Below are 26,855 nucleotides of genomic sequence, written 5' to 3' on the forward strand. Positions count from 1 at the left end.
GTCTTATCATTGTGTATTGTCATTTCATCAATTTCCAGTTCATTTCCAACATTAGAACTGTAAGCTTCATGAGGGCAGGAACTGGGTCTTCCTGTCTATATATACTGGTGTCTGGCATTTGGTGGACACTTGAAAAATGTTTGATGAAAGAAAGGGAGGTAAGGGAAGGAAGAAAGAGGGAGTGGAAGAAGGAAGGAGAAAAGAGGACAAAAGGAAGGAAGGAAGAGAGGAAAGGAGGAAAGGAGGAAATGAAAGAATGGACAGATTTTGAAGACTCAAGCAAAATCATCAGTGACAGAACAATTGTCAGGTCCTGAACAATATTTAAATTTTTTCACTATGATTTATTTAGATCTGGTACTCTGACTTTAATACAAACTTGAAACAAAGTCTCATTTTCTCTCACATTGTTTACCCCTGAACTGCTTGTGAAAGTGACATCTGATTTACAAAGAATGTGTGACACATGGAAGTCCTGTTGCCATTGACTCTGCTGGGATTCAAGGGTAAGATTCTCTTTTGAGATTTTTCTCACACATTTCTGTCTTCTCTGAATTGTCTCATGATTTGTCATATGGGAAATTTTGGGCTCCAAAATCACTGCAGATGGTGATTGCAGCCATGAAATTAAAAGACGCTTACTCCTTGGAAGGAAGGTTATGGCCAACCTAGATAGCATATTTAAAAGCAGAGGCACTACTTTGCCAACAAAAGTCCGTCTAGTCAAGGCTACGGTTTTTCTGGTGGTCATGTATGGATGTGAGAGTTGGACGGTGAAGAAAGCTTAGCACCGCAGAATTGATGCTTTTGAACTGTGGTGTTGGAGAAGACTCTTGAGAGTCCCTTGGACTGCAAGGAGATCCAGTCAATCCATCCTAAAGGAGATCAGTCCTGGGTGTTCATTGGAAGGACTGATGTTGAAGCTGAAACTCCAATACTTTGGCCACCTCATGCGAAGAGTTCACTCATTGGAAAAGACCCTAATGCTGGGAAGGATTGAGGGCAGGAGGAGAAGGGGACGACAGAGGATGAGATGGTTGGATGCCATCACCGACTCGATGGACATGGGTTCGGGTAAACTCCAGGAGTTGGTGATGGACAGGGAGGCCTGGCATGCTGTGATTCATGGGGTCGCAAAGAGTCGGACACGACTGAGCGACTGAACTGAACTGAACTGAGAAAAGTACAAAATTGCCATATATTTTACTATAATCTTCTCAGAACTCCAGTTAACATGTTTAATTGTACCATCTTTATTATTCACCATAAAAAAGAGGTACCTTGAAAAAGAAAGGACTTTTTTTATTACTTACTGAATGGTTTTACTATTAAGTCAAAGCCCAAGGACATTACCATCAAGGGGTGTCTTTGCAATTTGAGCTTATTGTAGCTTTTTTTAAAAAGTATATATACTTCTCACATACTTCTCAGACTCACACTTTGTTCCTAGAAATTACTTGATTTCTTCGTTGATCTCTACTTCTTAAAAACAATATTCTCTACACAGATATTATCTGTGTAGAGAATATTGTTTGTGGCCACCAGATGAAAAGAGACAACTCATTGGAAAAGACTCTGATTCTGGGAAAGATTGAAGACAAAAGGAAAAGAGGGTAGCAGAGGATGACATAGTTATACAGTATCACTGACTCAGTGAACATGAATTTGAACAAACTCTGGGAGATGGTGAAGGACAGGGAAGCCTGGCATGCTGCAGTCCATGGGGTTGCAAAGAGTTGAACATGACTGAGCGACTTAACAACAGCAACATATAAATATCATTATAAATAAACAGAACTTATTCACACTGAAAGAAAAGCTTATATAACTAAACGCCTCCACATGAGATCAATTGACTCATAAATCTTGACACAGAAATCTGGAAATAAGGGAAGGCTGGTCCTGTTTTTTTTATAAATTAGCAATATGTGTAAATTTTCTAAATTGTTTTTGAGAATTAAACTAGATTTGACCTTCCTCCATCATCTAGGGAAGGAAAAATATCCTCAGATAAATACACAGGGATGAAAGAAAGTGAAAGTGAAAGTGAAGTGGCTCAGTCGTGTCCGACTCTGTGCGACCCCATGGACTGTAGCCTACCAGGCTCCTCCGTCCATGGGATTTTCCAGGCAAGAGTACTGGAGTGGGGTGCCATCGCCTTCTCCGACACAGCAATGAGTGAAACCTTTTAAACTGTTAAAGACTTGAAGTCTATAGAGATAATTGAGCTGACTTTTTTTTTTTTTTCCTTAGAAACAGTTTATTTTCCATCAACCCAACCCAACTTCCATTGTGGTGGAAGTTTGTGGAAGAACAGCTTACGACCACTCAGTGGTGGTTCCTACCCATTCAGTGGCCTGAGCGGTGGGAGCTTGCAGACCAGTCTTCAGTGGAAGGCTGAGCACTCCAGTCTTCCATGGGGAATTGCTGAATCGGCACGGAGGGCACCTGTACCCCTTCGGACCAGTCCGCCACCTCAGGCTGAGCGGCAGTGAACTCTGGAGCAGGAGCGGTCCATTCGCCCTGAAATTCCTCCTTGGTCACAGCTGTCTCAGCTGCTGCCTGCTCCTCCTTTTCAATCTCTTCAGGATCTCGGTAGAAGTAGAGATCCGGCATGACCTCCCATGGGTGTGCTCGGGAGATGGTGCCACGCATGCGCAGAACTTCCCGGGCGGGCATCCACTTGAGCTGACTTTTGATGGTAGCTCTCAGACTGGGAAGATCATGTGAGTTCTGGCTACCAGTTTGCTAGTTTCAAAGAACCATTGCAAAACTTAATCTGCCTCAGTGGAAAAGCCAGTCTAATGTCAGGAGATTCATTAAAAGATGCTATTGATGATTTTACAGTGTAGGGAGCATCACGTGTTATTGGTGAAAGTGATTCTCATTGTCATCATCCCCTGAGGCAGTTCACACAAAGGACACAACTTTAAAATCTACATAACTCTGAGAAAAGTTACATGAACTACCTATAAAATATTTAAATTCTAGAAAAATCTATTTAAGCTAGCAAATGGACGATTAAAGAGGTTTCAAATTTCTCATCCACAATTTGTGTATGAATCACCTAAGGAAAGACATCTTATTCAGTTTCCCAAGAACAGATATCATAACATATGGTATTTTAAAATAATAAGCCTTTGCTAAACAGAATGTGAAAGATGTCATTTGTTCTATTACATTGGTTCCTGTAAATTTGACTTCAGATCTTCTTTGGAAAACCTGACACATCATACTCTCTAAATCTTGTTATTCTGTGAGTTGGGATCCAAAATAGAATTGAGCTCAAATATATGACATAACTTTTATGTGAATGTATCTTATATTTCAAAGAAAGGCAAAACAATATCAACCATTATAAGATAATGATAGTCAAGAAGCATACATTTAAAAATATGTCCAAGGAAGTCTGTTCATCCTCAGGGATGAAACTCTAAGATGAAAAAGAAGAGAAAAAAATAAAAGAAACCTAGTTAAAAATTGTTATTTTACTTTTGCAATGTATGAATAGTTAATGGTGTCCCTCTCCAAAAGTATTCTGAACTTACTAAGGGAAGAAATTATTAACTCAAGACGGTATGGTAAGAACTATAAGTACCCAATAAAGGTTTGCAATTATCAGATGCATTCAAGAGGATTCGTGTTATCTTGGTATCCTATCTGGTAGGATTTTCTAAGTAAAACCAGTGGATACTAATAGTCTACATACTTTGCAAATTACTCTATAAAATATAGTAAGCAAATGTGATGGTTCAGTTCACAGTGGATATGTGGCTAGGGTTTTTTTAAAGCACTCTTATTTTGCATTGTCAGAGAATTTTTAAATTTTATTTTATATGCCAAAATAAAGTAAGAACTGATTCAAAAAGCCAATATGAAAGAAAAATTGGTTATTATCCTGCAAGTTATGCTCTTTTGACTGCTAATTCCCATCTTTCCTGATAATTGTTTCTCTTTTTTTAAAATTGGAGCATAATTGCCAGATAGTTGGTTCTTAATGATCCAGAATCTCTACACTGTAGCAGCTTCCATCATGATTACTATCAGACTAAGTACAGCTAATATTATCCAAGCAAATATAATATAAATGCAATATTCAATAAATACTATATTTATTGAAATAATGAATCCATGGCAAGAAATACTCTGAAGGGAAAGCTTATTCAATTAATAATTTCAGTGTTAAAAGATGTAAAGAAAACCTCTCAGAGCATGAAACCACAAAGGGGCCTTTATAACTCTAAAAGTGCTAATTATCCGATATGGTCAAACATTAGCATGAGATCTGATTGCACTGTCTTTCAACCAAGTAAGGATGACAAATAAGATAGACCTGTCTCCATTAATTTTTATAGCTTATTGATCAGTTCTGAAGAGGGCCCTGGCCCTCTACTGGGCTCAAAGAAATTAAATGAGTCTACACTATGAATATTTCCCTAGTGGCTCAAATGATAAAGAATTTGCCTGCTAATACAGGAGACCCAGGTTCAATTCCTGGGTACAGAAGATTCCCTGGAGAAGGGAATGGCTACCCACTCCAGTATTCTTACCTTGAGAATTCCGTGGACAGAGGAGCCTGGCAGGCTACAGTTTCTAGGATTGCAAAGAGTCTGACATGACTGATCAACTAACACTCTACAACACTATGAACATTTTGTAGGTAAAAAAACTAATGCACAGAAATCCTTACTCAGTGGTCTGGAATCACACAGAGAGAAAGGCCTCATTCCACAGTTGAGACCTATGAGTCCCAAATCGCAACTTGAATTATTGCTAAGTCCTGTTCCAGACAGTTTCCTGTTTTCTTGTTACCATTCTTTATTTTAGATTGGGTTTGAAATACTTCTCACGTTCCTTTCAGTGATTTATTTTCTATTACAATCAGATACAGTGATTAAAACGTTTTACATTTTTGTATTCTCTGTGCACATGGATAACATCTAGACAGACTCCCACTTCCCACACTCTGTCCTTTAAGACAATAGGACAAAAAGTAACCAGAAACGAACAAACATTTTTTCTGTTTTTTTTTTTTCTGTTTTCCCCTTTCTTCAGTAAGCAAACAGTCCTTTAGTAACATAAAAAAAGTCTTATTGGAAAAGTAGAGTTTAGTGTTATCAGTGTTCTCACATGTATTCCATGACAGAGAACAGAACAATAATCATTTTGCCAAGCAAAAGCCATAAATTGTAAGTACACTTCCAATTCTTCCCTATTATCAAAGATCTGTACATTCCATGTATTGGGATATGAAGGAATAGAAAGTTAGTAAACATAAAGGTTGCCTGACTCTTCTACTTTAGAAAAGCTTTGTCTAATATAATGAAGAATACTGCATCTTAAAACTTTTAAAACTGTATCTTAAAACTGTGCTCTTAGGGCCCACAAGTTTTTTTACAATGTAATTGTATAGAATAATGAGTGAATGCAATTTAAAGTAAATTGTGACATCATTTTACATATGCACACATATTTCTGCAACTCAGAAAATGAATAAGATTAGCCTGTGACTGTAATCAACAAAATTAAATTGTCTGAAAATTACAAGTATTAAATATCCATTCTATATAAGAAAAACTGCTTTGAGCTAGTTTTATACAATTAAATGTAAGTGATATAATGATACAGAACTCATTTTAAATCTTGAAATGTATTCAGAATTGGAGTTTTTCAAGTAGAGGGAAAGAATAAGACCTGCATTTGAACATGATTTAATGTACAATTATTTAAAAGTTTTTCCTAATCACATAGAACACTTCCTAATGCCATACACAAAGATAAACTCAAAAATTAAAGATCTAAATGTAAGACCAGAAACTATAAAACTCTTATAGGAAAACATAGGTAGAACACTCGATGGCATAAATCAAAGCAAGATCCTCTATGACCCACCTCCTAGGGTAATGAAAATAAAAACAAAAATTAACAAGTGGGACCTAATTAAACTTAAAAGCTTTTGCACAGCAAAGGAAACTACAAGCAAGGTAAAAAGACAACCCTCAGAATGGGAGAAAATAATAGCGAAGGAAACAACTGACAAAGAATTAATTTCCAAAATATACAAGCAGCTCATACAACTCAATACTAGAAAAACAAACAACCCAATCAAAAAGTGGGGAAAAGACCTAAGCAGACATTTCTCCAAAGACATACAGATGGCTAACACATGAAAACAGGCTCAACATTGCTCATTATTACAGAAATGCAAATCAAACTACAATGAGATACCACCTCACACCAGTCAGAATGACCATCATCAAAAAGTCTACAAACAATGAATGCTGGAGAGGATGTGGAGAAGAGGGAACCCTCTTGTATTGCTGGTGAAAATGTAAATTGATACAGCCATTATGGAAGACGGTATGGAGATTCCTTAGAAAACTAGGAATAAAACCACCATATGACCCAGCAATCCCACTACTAGGCATATACCCTGAGGAAATCAAAATTTAAAATGACACATGTACCCCAATGTTCATTGCAGCATTATTTACAATAGTTAGAACATGAAAGCAACCTAGATGTCCATCGACAGATAAATGGATAAAGAAGCTGTGGTACATATACACAATGGAATATTACTCAGTCATAAAAAGGGATGCGTTTGAGTCCATTCCAATGAGGTGGAAGAACCTAGAGCCTATTATACAGAGTGAAGTAAGTCAGAAAGAGAAAGATAAATATCATATACTGACACATATATATGGAATCTAGAAAGATGGTGCTGACGAATTTATTTTCAGGGCAGCAGTGGAGAAACAGACATAGAGAACAGACCTGTGGACACGGGGGACAGGAGGAGGGAGAGGGTGAGAAGTATGGAGAGAGTAACATGGACATTTACAATACCATGTGTAAAATAGACAGCCAACGGGAATTTGCTATGTGACTCAGGGAACTCAAGCAGGGGCTCTGTGACAATCTAGAAGGGAGGGATGGGAGGGAGATGGAAGAGAGGCTCAGGAGGGAGGGGACAAGGGTGTACCTATGGCTGAGTCTTGTTTATGTATGACAGAAAACCGCAAAATTCTGTAAAGCAAATATCCTTCAATTAAAAAAATTAAGCGGAAAAAAAAAAGTTTTTCCTAATTACATAAGGATAACTGAGATGCACTTTGGCATATTTTTTAAACAGCCAAACTTGCAACAGAGCATTTGTCATTTTTACCATTATCAGTTTCATTATTAGACTGCTGTCCAAAAAAAAAGTGTAATGCCACAGCAACTGGATCCTGTGAGCAAGGGTAGCAATTTATACCCAGTTTTAATATTCCAAGAACATAGATCTCTTTCTTCTTCTATCTTCTCCCTTATTCCTACTTTGCTTATTTATCTATGGATTACTACACTTTCTGTTGAATTTTCAAGGTGTATCAGTGCTCAAGTTTGCAATCATTATAAAAGTTATCTTTTGATTCAAGAACAAAACAAATTAATTCTGTTTGGGGACACCTCTATGACTTCCAAACTTTCCCCTCAGTCCTGAAACTCTTAATGAGCTTCATTAGAAAAAGAAACCACAGGCTAGCAATTTTGTTTGCCAGAGTTATTTGTGCTAAATGTGTGTGACTGCTTACACAGACCACTATGGAAAAGAGTTTAACGCTCAGTCTTTATCTGGAGTTCAAATGCATGTCATTTAAAGTAACACATGAGCTTTGGTGACAATGATCAAAGATATGAATTTATCTATGTAACCAAGAGCCAAATTAGAGGTATAGGCAATTAAAATTACATAGATGTGGAGCCAGGCCTTGGGATCTCCTGACTCCGATCTACTGCCAACATTGTTCCTATTTTATCAGAGTATGGTAGCCAATAATTTTGTATTTCATATATATATATATAAATATATGTATATATAAACGTATATATTATATGTATGAATATATATATATATATATAAAACTTCTTGGAGTTTTATGTATCCTAAATATAATATAAAAATATAAGCATAAAATATTATATAAAATATTAAATACAGTTTTATATTTCCTAAAATGTACTACCTCTCTGCTTTACCATAAACCCTCACAAAAATTTAGTCTCTTATTCTACACTCTATTTCCCGGGATACAAGTAGAGATTCATAAAAGTAACTTTTGGATTCACAAATAAAGAGGGGAGTTTAGGAACAGTTTGGCTGTGATGTTCACATAAAAAGTCAATGGGGAAGCATTCAGAAAGAAATTAATCGACTTTGTGCTTCATCTCATTAGTCAAGTCACTCGGAACTATCAAACTAGTTTGTACAAACTTTCAGCTCTCAATCAGAAGTTCGAAAAAAAAAAACCAAAAAACAAAATCTAAAACTCGGAAAAATTTTCCTTTAGTCTTCAGGCACACAAAAACTGAATATAAGTGACAACTGCAAACTCTCCTAGAAAGAAACAAGAAAAGGAAAATTAGCTTTTATCATCCTCAAAAATGTCCCTGAGAATGAAAATAATCACTAAAGTCAAATAAGCTGGTTGTTTCTCCCATACTTGGTTCTGTGCTAGTTGGCTGGCTGACTGCTGGTGGGAACTGATGGGTGGATGTGGTACACCAACCAGTAGGACTCTTTGTGAAAAAAATTAATGGAATGAAAACATGGTAATTAACCTTAAGCCTCTAGTAATTAATCATAAATAGACCAGCTTGTTTTTTTTTCAAATTTTAGGAAAAAGAAGCCACAGACTGCAGTGTGTTTAGCACATCAATGGGTCTACCCACAAAACATTTTTTCTTTTGAAAAAATTGTTTGGCTAGGGCCTTGAAAAAGTGTTTGACCAAAGTGTTTGAGTCAATGGCTTCCTGTAGACAGCCTCTGTATAGGGGTGTGATACAGTAGCCAACTGTGGAGCAATTTGCAAAAGATTTCAGCTGGCTGAACTCTATCCGGTAGTTTGGGTGCAGTGTTTGAATTAAGTGTTCATCTTGAAAATGTTTACCTTAAAACAAGAATTGCCTTCCTGTTTTATTTTGAAATATGCTTTTCAGCTGTTAGAATGTCATTACAGTCAATGTTTGCTTACCTAATTGGTTTTATAAAGCAAGTATTGTCCAGATGTTGCTTTAATGCTCTGAGTACTTCACAAAATACTCGATATAAAAGACAAGCTCCTTTGTACTGCAAATGTCATGCCTTTATTTCCGTGTGTAATGCTCATACTAAGTATTTTAATATTAATGTACATTATCAAAGAGATGACTGTTGCAGCATATCCTCAAGTTATTGTAGGTTCTCATAAACTTAAATGTGGAGGTGAACAATTATCCAATTCCTGTGATTTTCTCCAGGTAGTATGTAGACTTGAAAATTTCATTACAAAAGAAGAACCTTATTTGGAATCTGAAAAAAAAACAAAACAAAACAGCACAAACGAACCTATTTACAAAGTAGAAATAAAGCCACAGATATAGAAAACAAACTTATGGTTACCAAGAAGAAAAGGCAGGGGAGAGATAAATTGGAAGATTGGGGTTGACATATATGCACCACTATATATAAGATCCTCCGAGGTGGAATTACTAGTGAAGGACTTGCCTGCCAATGCAGGAGACTTAAGAGACACAGGTTTGATTCCCAGATAAGACAATCCCTTGGAGGAGGGCATGGCAACCCATTCCAGTATTCTTGCCTGGAGAATCCCATGGACAGAAGAGCTTGGCAGTCTAGAGTTCATGGGGTCACAAAGAGTTAGACATGACAGAAGCAACTTAACACACACATATATAAGATAGATAACTAATAATCTACTGTATAGTATGGGGAACTCTATTTAATACTCTGTAATGACCCATACGGGGAAAGAAGCTTAAAAAGGGTGCATATATGTATATGTATAACTGATTCATTTTGCTGTACAGCAGAAACTAACACAACATTGCAATCAACTATTCTCCAATAAAAATTAATTAAAAAAAAAGAAGGGTCTCTCACCTTTTAGTAGACTCCTCCTTTGCCTGAAATATTATCTGATCTCAGCTGCTTGTGATTTTACATTTTCCTTAAGATTCTGGTATTTCCACCTAATTTCTTCATTTAAATTTGTCAAGTACTGGCTATGTCCTTCTCAAAATTAACTATGTCCCTATATCTTTCTCCCCATTCCAAACATCATTTCTAGTTGGAATTTTTATCATTTCCTTAAATATTTTCAAAACCTTTTGAAATTGTTACATAGCCTATATTTCCATTCTACAAGTCTTCCTCTTAAAAACCTTCCATCCAATCTCCACTTTGCCAAACAGACAGAATACAGCTCCATAAATTATTGCTCACCTATATATGTGTCTTAACCTCAGATATACAAATGATGCCATTCCAGTGGCAGAAAGTGAAAAGGAACTAAAGAGCCTCTGGATGACAGTGAAAGAGGAGAGTATAAGAGCTGACTTAAAACTCAACATTAAAAAAAATTAAGATCATGGTTTCTAGTCCCATTACCTCATGGCAAATATTAATAGAGGGGGGAAAAGTGGAAGCAGTGATAGATATTCTTTTCTTAGGCTCCAGAATCACTGTGGACAGTGACCACAGCCGTGAAATTAAAAGACACGTGCTCCTTGAAAGGAAAGCTATGACATAGACAGCATATTAAAAAGCAGAGGCAACACTTTGCCAACAAAGACCTATATAGTTAAAGCTATGGTTTTTCCAGTAGTCATGTACAGATGTGAAAGTTTGACCATAAAGAAGATTGAGTGCTGAAGGACTGATGTTTTCGAACCGTGACACTGGAGAAGACTCTTGAGAGGGCCTTGGACAGCAAGGAGGTCAAACCAGTCAATCCTAAAGGAAGTCAACCCTGAGTATTCATTGGAAACACTGATGCTGAAGCTCCAATAATTTGGCCACATGATGCAAAGAGTTGACTCACTGGAAAAGCCCCTGATGCTAGGAAAAATTGAAGGCAAAAGAAGGGGGTGGTAGAGGATGAGATGGTTAGATAGCATCACCAACTCAATGGACATGAATCTCAGCAAGCTCCGGGAGACAGCGGAGGACAGGGGAGTGTGGCATGCTGCAGTCCACGGAGTTGCAAAGAGTTGGTTATGACTTTGCAACTAAAAAACAGCAACAATATATGTATCTTATGCTCCAGATAAAATAGAGAATAAGCTATATCCTCTTAAAGGATATATTCCACTTTCCTACTTGTTTTGCTTCTACTATTTCTCTCCACCAAGAAGGCTTACTGTTCTTTTACTCATTTTTCTTTACCCAGTGTATTTGCCACAGGATACCTTAGCTGCTGCTTCTATCACATTTCTCTCATCTCAGAGTATTTCATCTATTGTATTTACTTTATTAAGTTACATCTTGCCTAGTAAAATCCTTTACAATGTATCCTTTTTTCAAGATTTTTTTAATGTGGACCATTTTTAAAGTCTTTATTGAATTTGTCACAATATTGTTTCTGTTTTATGTGTTTTTTTGATTATGAGACATGTGGGATCCTAGGTCCCCAACCAGGGACTGAACTCACACCCCCTGCACTGGAAGGCGAAGTCCTAACCATTGGACGGCCAGGGAAGTACCTGCAATGTATCCTGATCCTGTAATCACCACAAGTCCTTGGTGATTCTTTGAATGTGCCAAGTTCTTCCAAATGCTAAGATTCTATGAAGGGTTTTGGTACTCTTCAACAAAAGTAGCTCTGCTTAGAAGAGAATAAAATTTGAAAACCACTGGATATAATATTACTCAGCTCTTAAACCCATATTTGAGAGCTAGGAAGAAAAAGAACTTAGTCTTTTTCATTTTAATATGCATCCAAAGTGCCTTGCATATGATAGGGATCAACAAATACTTAAATACCAGTTAAGGCTTTACCTCTTGTGAGTTACTGAAAACGTGAAAATCCTAAAGGAAAACATAAATACTTTTATATCTCACATGAGAGTAGATCATGAAAAGGTTAAACATAAGTCCCTGACCTGTTAAGGAAGATTTAGTTATAGAAATGTCATGTCATCTGTGTGCTGTGTTCAGTGATGTCTGACTCTTTGGGGATCCTAGGGGCTGTAGGTCTTCAGGCTCCTCTGTCTGTGGGATTCTCCAGGCAAGAATACTGGAGTGGACTGCCATTTCCTTCTCCTGGAGAGCTTCCTGACCCAGGGATCACTGAGTCTCCCATATCTCCTGCATTGGCAGGTAGATTCTTTATCATTGAGTCACCAGGGAAACCCAGATCATGGAAAGGTTAAACATAAGTCCTTGACCTGTTAAGGAAGAGGATTTAGTTACAGAAATGTCATGCCATCTACGTTTCTACCTAATGGGAGAATCATTTGTAGCTTGGAATCCAGGAGGATGGATTTTTCTCACCAAAATATAGTCAATTTAACTTTCCCAAACCATAAACAGCTAGTGGTAAAGAACGCTCCTGCCAATGTAGGAGACATAGAGATGAGGGTTCCATCCCTGGATTGGGGGATGTAGCCCACCAGGCTCTTCTGTCCATGGGGTCACAAAGAGTTGGACAGGACTGAAGTGACTTAACACAGACTCAGTTCAGTTCAGTTCAGTTGCTCAGTGGTGTCCGACTCTTTTTGACCTCATGGACTGTGGCACGCCAGGCCTCTCTGTCCATCCCAACTCCCGGAGTTTACTCAAACTCATGTCCATTGAGTTAGTGATGCCATCCAACCATCTCATCCTCTATCGTCCCCTTCTCCTCCCGCCTTCAATCTTTCCCAGCATCAGGGTCTTTTCAAATGAGTCAGCTCTGCCCATCAGGTGGCCAAAGTATTGGAGTTTCAGCTTCAACACACTCACACAGTTTCAGCACACACTCACACAACAATAATCAGAGATCAGAAATGGAAAGAATGTATTTGTGGTATGATAATACATGTGTATACGATCTTTGCCCCTGTTCCTTGAAATAGGGCTTCAGAAGTCCTTGGGATTTTCTGAGTGATAATGAGTGTCTTTGTTATGCTAATGAAGTGACTCACAGTGAACCCCTGAATAGCTTCAATATGGAGACTGTTGTTCAGTGGATAAGTCTGTCCCACCTTTAGTAACCCCATGAACTGCAGCACACCAGGCTTCCCTATCATTCCCCATTTCCCAAAGTTTGCTCAAACTCATGTCCAATGAGTCAGTGATGCCATCCAACCATCTCATCCTCTGTCATCCCCTCCTGCCCTCAATCTTTCCCAGCATCAGGGTGTTTTCTAATGAGTCGGCTCTTCACATCGGGTGGCCAAAGTAATGGAGCTGGTCACCATGAAGACCAATTCTGTGGTTAGAGAGTTGGAACTTTGTTCCAACTGAACTGCAGGGAATTTGAGATGGGCTAGAGATTGAGTTCAATCATGTGGCCAATGGTTTACTCAGTCAATCATGTCTAAGTAATGACACCCCAATACAAACTCTGGACAATAAGGCTCATTGGAGTTTCCTGGTTGGTGAACATCTTCATGGGCTGGGAGAAGAATGAATCCAGAATACAGGAGAAGTGAGCATAAAAGCTCTCTATTTCACCCCACCACCTGACCTTGCCCAATTTCTCTCTCTATTTGGCGGTTATCACCTTTACAACAAAACTATAATCATAAGAACAGAATTCTAACAAATTATCCAATCTGAGGATGGTCAGAAGTAGGGGCTACCTGGTGAAGAAACTTTACCTTTAACCTGGGTCAATACTAAATCAAGGTAGTTAGCATTAGAATTGAATTCTAATTCAATTCCAGTGGGTGTAGGAACACCCAGATGGTATCAGAGAATTGGTATCAGATTGCAGTACTGCAGTTAATCAGGAGGTGGTTGTTCCTAAGGCATATATAAAGCACAGAAATGAGAGACAGTGATGTGTAGAGCCTAGCAAAGAAGAAGAGGCACCCCAGGACCATACACAATTAACAAGAGAAACTTTGCCAAGAGTTAAGGCAAAATAAACTTTCTTAATAAGAAAAAAAAAAATGACAGTGACTCTTGAGGCAAATTTTTGAGAGTCTTAAGGTAGGCTGGGGCTTCCCAGGTGGCAGTAGTGGTAAAGAATCTGCCTGCCAATGCAGGAGACACAGGTTCAATCCCTGGGTCAGGACACCCCCTGGAGTAGGAAATGGCAACCAACTCCAGTATTCTTGCCTGGGAAATCCCATAGACAGCAGGAGTCTGATGGACTATAGTCCATGGGATTGCAAAGAGTCGGACATGACTGGGCACACATGAAAAAAATAAACAGGTACATATTAAGTATCTACAAGGTCTATTTCATTATCCACAAATCATTGCTTGATTTAAACAAAACAAAACAAAACCTAAGGTAGACTGAGAAGCAGAACTTGGCTGCATACGCCTAACCCAGAATAAGATACCTTTGTACTTAGAAATGACAATGTAAGGATGAGGTGTATATGGGGATTTCCCTGGTGGTCCAGTGGTTCAGAATCTGCCTGGCAATGCAGAGGACATGAGTTCAGTCCCTGGCCTAGGAAAAATCCATATGCCGCAACTAAGCCCATGTAGCACAACGATTGAAGCCCACGTGCCTAGAGCCCATGTTCCACAACAGGAGAAGCCACAACAAGGAGAAACCTAGGCACAGCAATGAAGACCCAGCATAGTGATAACTAAATAATTTCTAAAAAAAAAAATTGAGGTGTATGTGGGTGTGGAGGAGTGCAGAGTGCCTCTGGATGAGAACAAAGATATTTCTCTTAGCCACACATGTTAAGGAAGTTTCACTCATGTTAAAATGAAGACAGAAGGGGGAATCAATAAGAGAACTCTCCCCTGTTGTGTTATTATCTTTAAGTTAATACTGCAGAGAAATAAATGTCATGTTCAATGTATGGCGTGTATTCAGTCACTTTCACCTAACATCTTCACTGTCTTTCTAAAGTAGGAATTGAAAGCTCTCTCCAAGTATTCTTGGAAATAGCTCCCAGAACTAGCAAATTGTGTAGTCAAAATTCTGGTACACCTCATAGGCAAGAGCAAATGGACACTAACCAGCTTATTTCACTTTAACCAGGCCTGTATCTAAATGCTTTACATATTCTACTTCTCTTTAATACGAGTTCCAAACTGAACAGACATGTTTAAAGAAAACAATAATAAATAAATAAAAATCTAAGACCTGGGACTGGTTCCAGATTGTAAATGGCCAAATTGTTTTGGTTCCGGAATTCTGAAAGGAAATATATTGAGAACAGCAACTATTGACTCAGACGGCAAATTTTCCTGCTGAAATATGCAGGAAGTGGGAGTGATGTGAATGAGTGTGTGAAGGGGCATTATGTCCTGACTTGATGAATGAATAAGCTTAGTTGACCATTATCAAAATATCATGGGAACCATAAAGCTTACCTTCTCCCTTTCTTACAATCTGATAATCCTTAGAAAACATAAAATATTTCTTCCTATTCATTCAATATATTTAGTATTTTCTGCTTGAGGAAAAAAATTATTAAACTGAACAATTTCTGCTTTAAAACACATTCTAAATTTTACTTTTATAAAATCCCAGGTTCTCTTAAAAATCTCAAAAGGTCACCTAAAAATATTTTTAACAAATTTGTATAACAATTATAATTTTAATGTCACAAAATCTGACATAAAATTTCCAAAAGTAGGGAAATCATTGGATCATGAAAATAACCACAAATTCATAAAATGTGATTTGCCATAGCACAATACTTTAAAATATGTGGTGGTTAATTTTATGTGTCACTTTAGCTGAGCCACAGATCTTTATACAAACACTAATCTAAATGTTTCTGTAAGGCTGTTTTTGACTGGGATTAACATTTAAATTGATAAACTTTGAGCAAAACAGATTGCCCTTCATAATGTGGGTGGGACCTATCCAATCAGCTGAAGGCTGAATAGAACATTCAACTGATCTATCCCCAGGACAAGAAACAATTCATTAGCAGATAGTCTTTGGACATGAACTGCAGCATTGGCTCCTCCCTGGGTCCCCAGGATGCTGCTCCAGATTTGGGAACTTGCCAGCCTCCATGTTTGAGCCAGTTCCTTAAATTAAACTTCTTTCTATGTATTATATACATTCTACTGGTTATGCTTCCCTGGAAAACTCTAATATACAATAGAAACAATAAACATAAGTCAATGGGCAAAAGTAGTTCCAGGGACAGGAACAATGCAAAGCAAAATCTCTATTGCCCACACATTCATGGATATAAAAGAGCTGCTTCTGAGGACACACCAGGAGGCCACTAAGTGGACATTAAATGTTTTTGTAAAGAGATGAGTAACTGTCAATGCAAGTCATATCCTTTTACCATAAATATAGTGCCAGAATTTTTTTTGTTCAATCATTATTTTTAACTTATTTATCTTTATTGAAGTATAGTTGACTTATAATGTTGTGTTGGCTTCAGGTGTACAGCAAAGTGATTGAATTATTTATTTTCTATTTCAGATTCTTTTCCCTAACAGGTCATTACAAAATATTGTGCATAGGTTCCTGTGCTGTATAGTAGGTCCTTATTGGTTACCCATTTTATATATAGTAGTGTGTATACGTAAATCCCATAGTCCTAATTTATCTCTCCCCCCAAACTTTTCCCCTTTAGTAACCATAAGTTTGTTTCCTATGTCTGCAGGTCTATTTCTGTTCTGTATATAGATTCATTTGTATCATTTTCTTTTTTAGATTCCACATATAAGCAATATTATATATTTGTCTTTGGCTTACTTCCCTTAGTATGATCATCTCTAGGTTCATCCATGTTGCTACAAATGGCATTATTTCATTTTTTTTTATGACTGAGTAATATATCATTGTGTGTATGTGTATACACATACACACAAATATTTATATATATACACATATATATATAAAACTGGGGTTTATATATATATATATATATAACTGGGTATTATATATATATATGTATAACTTGGTATTATATATATATAACTGGGGCTTCCCAGGTGGCACTAGTGGTAAAGAACCCACCTGCCAATGCAAGAGACATAAGAGATGAAGGTTCAACCCCTGGGTCAGGAAGACCCCCTGGAGGAGGAAATGGTAACACGCTCCAGTATTCTTGCCTGAAGAATTCCACTGACATAGGCAGAGGAGACTGGCAGGCTACAGTACCTGGGGTCGCAAAGAGATGGACATGACTGAAGGGACTCAGCACACGTGCACACACACATTATAATCAGGTGCCTGCACGCTCAGTTGCTTAGTTGTGTCTGGCTCTTTGTGACCTCACAGACTCTAGCCTGCCAGGCTCCTCTGTCCATGGGATTTTCCAGGTAAGAATAGTGGAGTGGGTTGCCATTTCTTCCTCTAGGGGATCTTCCCAACCCAGAGATCAAACATATATATATGTTTGATATATATCTACTCTACTCTAAGTAGTGCTGGTACAAACAGTATCTTTTCAAATTATGGTTTTCTCTGGATACATGTCCAGGATTGAGATTGCAGGATCATATGGTGGTTCTATTTTCAGTTTTTTAAGGGACCTCCACACTGTTCTTCGTAGTGGCTGCACCAATTTACATTTCCACCAACACTGTACGATTTTTTAAATGCCAGTTTATCTGAGACTCTCTAGTCAGTGACAGTATGAAACTACACAGAAGGGATAAACACAATTCCTTTTAGACAACAGCAGGGTGAAGTCAAATAAGTGCAAGTTGCACCTTGGGAATTTAGATAAAGTGGTAAAACAGAGAATGGATAGATTATAATTTGTAAATTCTAGACACATGAATGTGTTCAAGGAAGTTGTACAAGTCTTTTTTCTAGGGAATGGTTCATGATGAAAATACCGTCTACCATATGCTTGCCTTTGGGCAGGGAATGGATCAGATACATATTTTTAAGCCAGCCTCAGCTCCAAGTCCCAGTCATACGAACATGAAGAAAAAGAGCTGCTGTTGATGGAACCAGCGTGTTTTTCTCTGACTCACTGACATTATGCAGAATTGGCTCAAAAAAGAGAACAGATGTGGGTCATCAGGGTGCAGTGCCGACTTTTTGGCTCAACTAAGTAAGAAAATCTTCTATATTCCACACTCACAGATGCATGGTATTAGCTAACATTTAACACTTCAAAACAACAGGAGAATGGCTAGTAAAAAGGAGAGAAAAAAAATTCATCCTTTTTTTCATCACTTGGAGTATGAAGCATGTCGAGTAAAAGTCAACCCCTGATACTACTGTATCCAGTGCCATTTTGCAATAAGAAAGCAATAAATTGAATAATCTTTTACTTCTCCCCCAAAAGGCTGATTCTCTAGTGTTTGCATTTCTCAGCCATGAATTGCTAACTCCTGTTATTTTTGTTTTCCGAGAGAGAATTAATCTGAAAGTATAATTTTTTTTTTCCTGGAGATATTCTGTTCATTTTCCAGCTATCTGTGGATAAGCTGCATATCTGAATTGATAAAAACCAGATTGTTCACTTCCGATGAAATGCTGATAGAACCACAAACTGCTTTATGAATAAAATTTGATTAGAATTCTTAATAACATGCAGACCTTTGGCTACCTGCATTCGTTGGGGTCAGGTGTGCAGTCACACACTGCCTTAAGATGCATGGATCAAAGCACAGTGGATCAAAACATACTTAAAGGAGTACAGACCCCAGGTTTTCCTGACAGAAGGCCAGACTTGGTCCTTAACACATTTGCATAATTCCCATTTGAAATTAATAGGGGTTGCAAAAATACATATTTGGGGGGAAATGTTAACTTAATCCAGCTCAGAGATAGTTCTTTAATAGCTGGTTGTTCAGAAAACTTTATCTGGCATGGCCAAACATGTCCACTAGTCTTCTGCTCTCAGTTTAGGAAGTCAAGAAGGAAGTCCGTATGAGTTGAACGAACGTGTGCGCAGCATTTCAGAAGAGGGTTTGGTGACCTTGATGTTCTGCTGTGTTGTTGATGCTACTACTGTTGTAATTTATCAAACACTAATCATAACAACCTTATAAAGTAGATATTTGTCTTTTATTTTTATAAAGGAAGACAATGAATGTTTGAGAAGTCAGTTTTTTCTGAAGTATTACAGGAAGTAGCTGTCAGAATCAGGATTTACACTGATCAAGCCACTATAACTTCCAGAACTCATGCTCTTTTGATACTTGAGGATCTGTTCAAAAGGTGGACCCTCTAACCAGCTTCGTCCCCAACACTACCCCTGTAGCTATGCACCCAGAGGTAAAAAGAAGGTAAAACCTAATGGGATGAAAAATGAGAAAGGTTCATATTTAAAATGGATAGCCATCAGGATCCTACTGTATAGCACAGGGAACTCTGTTCAATCTTATGTGGCAGCCTGGATGGGAAGGGAGTTTGAGGGAAATTGAATACACATGCATATGTATGACTGAGCCCCTTTCCTATCCACCTGAAGCTATCACAACATAGTTAATCTGCTATATTCCAATATAAAATAAAAAGTTTTTTTAAAAAAGTGAGAGAGGTTGAATAGAGATGTCTTTAGATCATTCAACTCTCTAACTGCAATCAGAGCTTCAAATAAATTTCTTCATTCTCAATCCTTTGTGATAAAACAGAAATCAGTTCTAACTAATATTATCTGGTTCATTTTACTCTTTCGCTATATTGCATAATTATTATGTACTCAATCTAGGATTTTTTAAATTATTCTTTCATTCTCCTTTGTGATAATTCTTTTTTCTTTCTGAAAAGTGTTGGTTGTGTTACAAGAAACCACCATATTCTTAATCATAAACGAGAAAATTGAAGGTTTATTCAAAAGGTTACAAATCTGGGCCAAGAATTTATAAGGTGTCGATTTTTTTGGACACCTGACAGCTTGGATTTCTCTGACTTTTTTGACACAAAAGTATCAAGAGATTACTTTTCTGGCTGTTCTATATGACTTTTCCAAACCCACAATATGTAGAAATTATCTATGTAATAAATAATATGAAAAACAAATCCTGGGAAAGGGATTAATTTTGGTGGGGACTTCCTTCAAATAACCAAATTAATCTTTCTCAAAAGCAGCAGAGGAAGCTGCTAATGTTGCCTTGGAAAATCAGAAAGTGAAATATGCTCACTTCTCTTTACTTATCCAAAGATCTCAACTTAGTTCAAGCAATGGGCTCAAAACATCCTGTGATTGAAAGGACAGACTTTTTCTTTTTCAGTTACTTTCCCTAACTGATTAACAACAGAAAATTTATAGTGTAAGTAATAAACAGAAGTGATATAAATTGTCCCCCAACATATAAATAAATGCAAAAAGACACACAAGGGAAATGGGAAGAAAAATTGAGGTCACAAAAAAAGTGGTTTTCAACACAACAAAATTTCAAGATATTAAAGAATTAATCAGGAGCTATGTTTTTTTTCCCTAAATAATACAGTAATTAAAAGCACAGGCTCAGCCACTTTATATCTGTGTCATCTTAGGCAAATTACTTCACATCTCCCCATCTTATTTCATCCCCCATAATATAACTGTGCCTTACTGCAAATGTTGTTGTAAAGATTAAATAATTTGATACTTAAAAAGCTCTGAAAATGTTACCTGATAAAAATGTCTCCCTATATAACTGCTAAACAAATTTCACTCCTTTATTAAAATCTAAAACTTGAATTTGAAAGGAAGCCACTTTTAGCAGGTTGCTTAATGTATTTAATTCTGTGTATTCTACTCTTTGCATGTCACCGTGGTGATATGGTTGCTTCCCTCTTTTAGTAGGGAGAAAGGAGATATACTTCAAATCTGGGCTCATCTTTTATCTTCCAGCAATTTTCTCATCTTTGACATATATTTTAAAAGACTGCTCACCTTCAAAATGATAAGACTAATGAGCAGCAAGGTTAATGGACTCTACATCTCTTAGGGGTATCAATTCTTTTATCTCACTGAAACGTATTCAATATTCTTAGGTAAAGAACTCACCGCCAATTGAAAAGACATAAGAGAGGTGGATTCATTCCCTGGGTCAGGAAGATCCCTTGGAGGAGTGCATGACAACCCCCTCCAGGATTCTTGCCTGGGGAATCCCCTGGACAGAGGAGACTGGTGGGCTACAGCCCATGGGGTCACAAAGAGTTGGATGTGACTGAAGCAACTTAGCAAACAAAGCAAACTTTTATGTTACGAGTAACAGTGAAGTCTTTGTTAAGGTGTATGTGCCAAAAATACTAGTATAGAGGGGAAGGAAAACATAGCTAATTTATCAAACACTAGAATTAGTCTTATCTAAATATCCATTGCTTTAAGTTTGAAGTTTGGTCTAGAATAATGGCTCTCACATTTTAGCATGTATTAGAATCACTGGGGGGCTTCCTAAGTGGCTCAGTAGTTAAGAATCTGCCTGCCAATGCAGGAAAAGGGGGTTCAATCCCAGGGTCAGGAAGATCCCTTGGAGAAGGAAATGGCAACCTACTCCAATATTGTTGCCTGTAAATTCCCATGGACAGAGGAGCCTGGCAGCTATAGTCCATGGGGTTGCAAAGAGTCGGACAGGCTGAGTGACTGAGAAAACAGACAGCACAGAATCACTAGGAGGTCTCTAATGCTGGTTCCAGTCCCCAGAATTCCTGATAAAGTAGGACTGGGGTGGGTCCCTAAAGCTCTCTTTCAAATATGTACTCAGGTGAAGTCATCTCCAGAGATCACACTTTGAGAACCTCTACTCTAAATCTATTTAATAAACCCACTGGGAGGTTTTTTAAAAAATTACCAATGCTTGATAGATCAGAATCTCTAGAAGTAGGTCTGGGCAACTGCATTTTTTCCTAAAGTCCTCCCCAGCTGACTGTCTGGTAGAGTCAAGATTGAGAACTCCTGGTCTAGAGAAAGGGTTATCAAGTAAGACGGTGTTGGACCAGATTTTTATTTTATTTTATTTTTTGGCTGTGCTTGGTCTTCGTTGCTGCATGTGCTTTTCTCTAGCCGTGGTGAGCAGGGGCTACTCTCTCTAGTTGCAGTAGCAGCCTTCTCATTGCGATTGCTTCTCCATCACTGAGCATGAGCTCTAGGGCTCATGAGCTTTTGTAGTTGACGTTCCCAGGCTGCAGAGCACAGACTCAGTAGCTTAGTTGCTCCATGGCATGTGGGATCTTCCTGGACCAGGAATTGAACTTGTGTCTCTTGCATTGGCAGGCAGATTCTTTGCCACAGAGCCACCAGGGAAGCCCTGAACCAGATTTATACCTGGGAAGCTTTCCCAAATCATCCTTACCCCTCCCCCAAGGTTAGATTATACCCCGGGAAGGCAGCGGAAATACAATTTTTAAATGTTTCTCGAAGTTAGTGTTGGGATCACTTCAGTCAAAATTGACTTATATTCATTAAAAGTGAAGATTCCTTGCCTCATTTGGGATCAACAAACCCTCCAATGAGTTTACACACTCAACTGAAGTTTGAGAACTACTGCTCTAGGGATCAGAAGTAGCAGGTTCTAATTCTTCCTTGCAGATTACAAGTTGCACTGGAACCTTACAATTAATATGGTCAGCAGCGTTTCTCTGCTCCGTGGACAAAGCCACAGCCGCAAGTATCTTTTGCAAATGGCACCGCCAGCTGCAGCTTGAATGGATCTGGTCTCATGCCTATGGATCAATACCCACTGTCCCTGACCGGGGGCCCCTCTGTTCAGCCTGGCGAGCTGTGGCATTTCACCCCCCCTCGCCAGCCCCAGCTTCCCAGAGCCTGGCTACCCTCATGCTTTTTCCACTGGGCACTTTGTTCCGGAGCCCCAGCCTGAGGGGAGGTATGAGCCCCTCCTAAGTCTCCTCCAGCCAGAGAGATGCCTAACCCATCCTCAGGAATCTGCCTTGTGGGAGGATGGCAACTCTGCCCAGATGGCCGGAAGCACAGGATTGTTCTTCAACCTGCCTCCCAGCTCAGCCCACTTTAAGAGAATCTATTTCCCCCTGATGGTGGACCTGCTGGTGCCAGCTTTGCAGTTGAAAGAAGCAAGTCTTCAGAGAGGAGAAGGCAATGGCACCCCACTCCAGTACTCTTGCCTGGAAGTGCGGGCAAGACTCAAACCTGGGTTCCTTGGGCACCAAGCCAGCTCCTACCTCATCAAGCTTATTCTATTTTTCAGGAAGCAAGTCTTCAGAGAGGAGAAGGCAATGGCACTCCACTCCAGTACTCTTGCCTGGAAAATCCCATGGACGGAGGAGCCTGGTAGGCTACAGTCCATGGGGTTGCACAGAGTCGGACACGACTGAGCCACTTCACTTTCACTTTTCCCTTTCATGCACTGGAGAAGGAAATGGCAACCCACTCCAGTGTTCTGGCCTGAAGAATCCTAGGGACAGCGGAGCCTGGTGAGCTGCCGTCTATGGAGTCGCACAGAGTCGGACACGACTGAAGCGACTTAGCATAGCATAGCATAGCTCTAGGGATCAGAAGTAGCAGGTTCTAATTCTTCCTTGCAGATTACAAGTTGCACTGGAACCTTACAATTAATATGGTAATTGATTAGTTTACCAGCCTTAGAGGGAGGAAAGGAGAGTTTATAATAAAGGAGGAAGACAGGAAGAACAGGGGCAGATGGACTGGGATAGAAAAAGGAGCAATGATAGAGGCTTCTTCATCCTTACCCAATGGGCTTCCCTGATGGCCCAGTGGTAAAGAATCTGCCTACCAAGCAGGAGATGTGGGTTCAATCCCTGGGTCAGGAAGATCCCCTGCAGACAGAAATGACAACCCACTCCAGTATTCTTGCCTGGGAAATCCCACGGACAGGGGAGCCTGGCAGGCTATAGTCATTGGGGACTCAAAAGATTCAGGCACGACTTAGTGACTAAACAACAACAACAACTCCTTACAGAAACCAGTAAGCAACCAGGTGGCCTCTCCTCTCTGTAATTTGCCTTGGCACACAAGGACAGAAGGTCTTCTGCTGATCCACATTTCTAAAGCACCAAGCAGCCTCTGCTGACAGTTGGGTTGATTGGTTGATTGCTGTCTTGACACAGAGAAAACAAGAGAGGAGAAGAATTTTGCAGAGAGACATTTTCATTTTCCCCTTTAAACAAGGAAAGAAAAGCCATAGGTGGGGAAAGATGGGATGCAAACATGATTATGTAGCTTGGTGAAAACAAGAGATTAATGTAAGGTGAAATGTTTAGGAAAGTGACTACTAAGAAGAGACTGTCCTTGATGATGCTGTTTTAATGAACTTCTGTTCTTCAAAATCCAACACCAGATTACAGGCATTATCATCACAGTATTGATATGATTTCAAAACTGACTTTTGGGGGCATTTCCAAAAAAGACAAAGTTGAATGAAAAGTCATATCACTTTGGAAAGATCAAAACTGCCCATGGTATTGTCAGCCATCATCATTCTCTATACAGCTTTCCAGAGTTTGCGATTTTGCTCCAAGAACTAATGTGCTCCTGATGCCTTCATGCCAAAGTAGAACCCCAAGCTCTGTTAGACGGATTCTAGGTGAATCTCTTGGCTTATAGCATTTTCTGTTAGCCTGCATCTTGGTTGTGCACTGGCAGCTTTAGGCTGCATATTGCTGGCATCAGCCAAAGAAACGAAGGGCAATCAGTTCTACTTGATGAAATCTGCCAAGAGAATTTTATATCCCAGCACAGGGTTTCTAACAAGATTTTCAAATAACTAAAGACTTTGAGATAAAAATATTTTATTAACTACTAGGGTTACATACAGCTTTTTCTTCACTATGCCATATACATTCTAACTCCTAACAATGATTTAAAATTTTAGGATGAAAACCTGAAAATTTCTGAAAATCACCTAAATATATAAAGTTATGGCATCCAGTCTCATCACTCCATGGCAAATAGATGGGGAAACAATGGAAACAGTGACAGACTTTATTTTGGCCAAAATAACTGAAGATGGTGACTGCAGTCATGAAATTAAAAGATGCTTGCTCCTTGGAAGAAAAGCTATGACCAACCTAGACAGCATATTAATAAGCAGAGATAATACTTTGCTGACGATGGTCCATCATGTCAAAGCTACGGTTTTTCCAGTAGTCATGTATGGATGTGAGAGTTGGACTATAAAGAAAGCTGAGCACCAAAGAACTGATGTTTTTGAACTGCAGTGTTGGAGAAGACTCTTGAAGTCCCTTGGACTGCAAGGAGATCCAACCAGTCCATCCTAAAGGAGATCAGTTCTGGGTGTTCATTGGAAGGACTGATGTTGAAGCTGAAACTCCAATACTTTGGCCACCTCATGCGAAGAGCTGACTCATTTGAAAAGACCCTGATGCTGGGAAAGATTGAAGGCAGGAGGAGAAGCGGACGACAGAGGATTGGATGGTTGGATGGCATCACTGACTCGATGGACATGAGTTTGGGTAAACTCCGGGAGTTGGTGATGGACAGGAAGGCTTGGTGTGCTGCGGTTCATGGGGTCGCAAAGAGTCAGACATGACTGAGTGACTGAACTGAACTGATACAAAGTTTCAAAATCAAATGATTCCCCTGGGAACTTTCCTGGAAATAGAAAATTGAAAGAGCTTGTTTTCCTTCCGTTCTATCTGAAGTAACCAGAGGGCTCTATTTTTGTTAACTTATCAGATTTACTAAGATTTACTAATTCTTAACTTATCAGATTTACTAAGGTTTACTAAGTTCTCATGTAAAATAAAACTGATTCTGGGAAGACTGCATTCTCCTATGTCATGCTATCACTCAGCACTGTAGTAATTAGAACTACTGTCCCAGTGTTGCCCATCTTTTCAGTAGTCCAGTTCATTGTTCATCACTATTATTCTGAGGGGAAAAAAATGTGTGGAAACTTCTGGAAAGTGTGAACAGATTGGATTTATATGTGTGGAGGGGGGATGAGAATAAAGAAGAAGACAGTGAGCCAGCCCATTTCCCTTTAAAAGCATAAGATTTAGGATAGTAGTTCAAATCTATGTCAAGAGAGGATGATCTGCAAATTCAAAATAGCAGCTCCATTTTCTACTACATCCTGTAAAGAGAATTTATTTCTCTCTTGGAGAAAGACCATAAATTTTGACTGAACTTGTCAGAATAAGAAAACATCACTTGAGTCTCCTACCAAGCATAAATATAATGAAGAGAAATTTGTTCTTTTTTGTTTAGAGTCAACAGCATCACCATTTACTGACATGAACTCATGATTTTAATAAGATGAGAAAAACCTTAGTAATGACAAAACATTACAAGTGGAGTAGCTAAATGATTAAGAGGAAAACATGATGAGAATAAATTTATGTAAAGGAAAAAGAAAAACGTTTTCCTATTTTCAAAGCAAAGTACACACATATAATACGTGACCCAAGAAAAAGACCATCTTTCCAGCATTGTTTTTTTCTTAAGACAAAACCACACAAATGCATAGCTGTTTTTTCCTATGCTATTTTGATCATTTACTGCCATTTAAGCCATAAATATGATATTAAATGTCACTATTATTAAAAACAAATAATTTCAAATGGGTTAAACTAGCTATTCGGAATAAAATGTATATGTGTTTTTAAACCAATGATATGAATTCATAATTTATCTTTAAGAGGGTTTCTAAGTAGTGGCTGGAATCAACATATGGCTCTAGGGAGGCAATCTTTAAAGTGTGTTCCACAGACTCAAGGGGCCCTGAAAATTTTCCAGGGGTTCATGAGGTCAAAACTCTTTATTATTATTATAGTAGGGTTTTATTTGCCTTTTTAACTGTTACATTTGCACTGATGGTGCAAATGCAAAGATGGACAAACCTGCCAATGCCTGAGCATGAACTAAGGCCATTGCACCCAGCATCATCACTACACGCTTTCAATTTTTTTAAAAAATAGTTTCAATTAATTTCCTTTATTTCCCTGATGGTCCAATGGTTATGACTCCACACTTTCACTGCAAGGGGCACATGTTCAATCCCTGGTTGGGAAGAAATACTGATATGGGCACAC

General features: G+C 38.6%; 1 long non-coding RNA gene across 1 annotated transcript in view; it reads right to left on the bottom strand.

Annotated features, from left to right (window-relative positions):
* Nucleotides 1-9,106: 9,106 nt before the first annotated feature.
* The window catches only part of LOC145546185 (uncharacterized), a 249,035-nt gene continuing 231,286 nt past the window's right edge, over nucleotides 9,107-26,855 (bottom strand). The window contains exon 5 of the long non-coding RNA XR_014082626.1: nucleotides 9,107-9,334. This is a non-coding gene — a long non-coding RNA (uncharacterized LOC145546185). The remainder of the gene's footprint in view (nucleotides 9,335-26,855) is intronic.

The sequence above is a fragment of the Giraffa tippelskirchi genome, chromosome 4, assembly GCF_054371585.1.
Source record: "Giraffa tippelskirchi isolate mGirTip1 chromosome 4, T2T-mGirTip1v1.2.pri, whole genome shotgun sequence".
Lineage (NCBI taxonomy): Eukaryota > Metazoa > Chordata > Mammalia > Artiodactyla > Giraffidae > Giraffa > Giraffa tippelskirchi.